This window comes from Crocuta crocuta, unplaced genomic scaffold (assembly GCF_008692635.1).
Source record: "Crocuta crocuta isolate KB4526 unplaced genomic scaffold, BGI_CrCroc_1.0 scaffold143, whole genome shotgun sequence".
NCBI classification, from domain to species: Eukaryota; Metazoa; Chordata; class Mammalia; order Carnivora; family Hyaenidae; genus Crocuta; species Crocuta crocuta.
Window position 1 is genome coordinate 4,332,247 of NW_027529175.1, and position 2,337 is coordinate 4,334,583.

Here is a 2,337-nt window from a genome sequence, read left to right on the forward strand (position 1 = left end):
AGAGGGAGGGGATGGAGAGAGGGGGAGAGAGAATCCCAACCAGGCTCCGTCAGTGAAGAGCCCGACGTGGGGCTGGATCCCATGAACCGTGAGATCGGGACCTGAGCTGAAATCAAGAGTTGGGCGCTTACCCGGCGGACCCCCCCCCACCCAATGCCCCTCCAGTTACTGTTTTCTGCTGTTTGACCAACCTGACATTCCCGGCATCTGCCCGATCGGGTCCTGCTGGATTCCGTGTGCTTTATTTCCATTGGGATTTTTGCATCTGTTCTGCTCAGGTTTGGGTATCAGGGTTATTCTGAGTTGAGGCCATTTTATACCCTTTTATATTTATCTTAATTTTTCCGCTCTGTTCTCCACAAGAGCTTGTGTGAGATTGGCATGATTTCTTCCTCAAACGTTTGGTTGAATTTGCAGGGCCCGGAGTTTCCTTAGTGGGAACGATTTGCCTACGGATTCAATTTATTTAATAATTACAGGGCTCTTTAGATTTCTGGGTTTTTTGTGTGTCAGTTTGAGGAACTCGTTTTTCCTAAGTGTCTTATCGTTTTTTATGGTTTTTGGAGGCGTGGTGGTGCCTTCTTTTGAATCCCTGGTATTGGGAACTGATGACCTCTCTCCTTTGTCCCAAACCTGCCATGGGTCTCCAGAGCCCATTCGATTGAGCCCACACCCGTGGCCCTGAGGGATCTGAAGCCGACCACTGTCCCTTTTCATGTGTGGTCGCTGTGTCCGCAGCGTAAGGGACAAATGGGAGAGAGAAGGGACCCTCTTCATTCGGGAAGTTGATCCCGTCCGCTCCCCAGAGCCGGGAAGGGGGAGGCGCATGAGTGAGTGCGTGTGTGCGTCTGGTATGAGCGTGTGCCCGTGTGTGTGTGTGTGTGTCTGTGTCGGGATAGGATCTCGAGACGACCACTCACACAGACGTGGGCCGCCTCCAGGGAGAGAGGAGCCGGCATTTCCTTCCCTGGTTGGCTGGTCTGCTCGTAGCCAGTGGATCTGCAGCCCTGCTCAAGCCCCCAGGCAGAGACAGAGGGTGGGAGAGCGGGCGCTGAGGAGGGGGAGGCCAGAGACGCTGGGTCTTCCCACGTCTGGCTCTGCAGAGGGCGGAAGCTTCTGGGGAGACAGGGTGGCTGCCTGGGGGGGATGGCTAGCTGCTGGAATATCACAAGTCCCTGTGTGTGCGTGTGCGTGCACGTGTGTGCGCCTGTGTGTGCACGTGTGCACAATGGCTGCGTTCTCCTCGCCTGGGGCTGGGGTGTGGGACGTCCCCTTTCCTGCAGCTTTTCCTTGGCTCCAGCCCAGACGCCACTGCCCTGGGGAGGGGGGGGGAGTGTGCCGAGCCCGCCCTCCACCCACTAGGCCGTGGGACGGGACACCAGGCTGTCGGAGTGTCAGAGCTCTGGTTGGCGTCTGCCCGGAGCTCTGACCCGACCCCAACACTTGGGGGCCACGTTGCTCTGGCCAAACTGTCAGCGGGGCTGAGACCCTGGTGGAAAGAGGGCCCCGCAGGCGGCAGGTATGGGAGGCACAAAACCCCTGTTTGGCGGATAAGTGTGTCTGTCCCTCTTGGACGGTGGGGGTCATGGTCGTCCCCTGAGAACCCCCGGGCTGGCCTCGGCACGCGGTCATCCAGGGCCACCTTCCGAGCCAGGTACGGGAATATACGCTGCCCCCCCGCCCCCGCCCCCCCCATGCCGGGCCAGGCTCAGGGTTAACCGAGGAGAAGGGCCACCTGGTGCAGCTGCTGTCCCTGCCTGCGTCCTCAGAGCCACCACCTGCCGGGCCTCCGGCTCCATCTCCTTTCTGACCTGCTCTGGTCCCCTGGGAAGCAGTCCCCACCTGGCCTCCCCTTCTGCCCCTGGGGCCGCGCCCCCGAGGACTTCACCGGCTGCCCCTAATGTCACCCTGGACGACTCCTCAGGGAGACCTCAGGCCCTCCTCTCCCGGCCCCCTCAGCAGGAGTCGCAGGTCCCGGGGGGCGGGGGGGCAGGTTCCCTCCGGTGCATTTGGACACAGTAAAGCAAGTTTTCACGCAGGGACAGTTGACATGAACCTCCTTTATTAAAACCCAAGGACATCTTTATAAAAACTACTGTATATACAGACAAAAGCAGTGTGGCGGCAGTCGTGTAAAATACATTATTATTATTACATTATTATTATTATTTATTATTATTATCAGGAATATTACTGGTTTGTGGTTTTCCCGGGTCCCAGCTCCTGGCAGGTCCGGCCACGCAGGACAGAGATGCTCTTGCCCCCCTTGCCCGAGCCCTCCCCTCGCTGACCCTGGGGCGGACACGCCCACCTGGGGGGTCCTGCCTTGAGACCGCC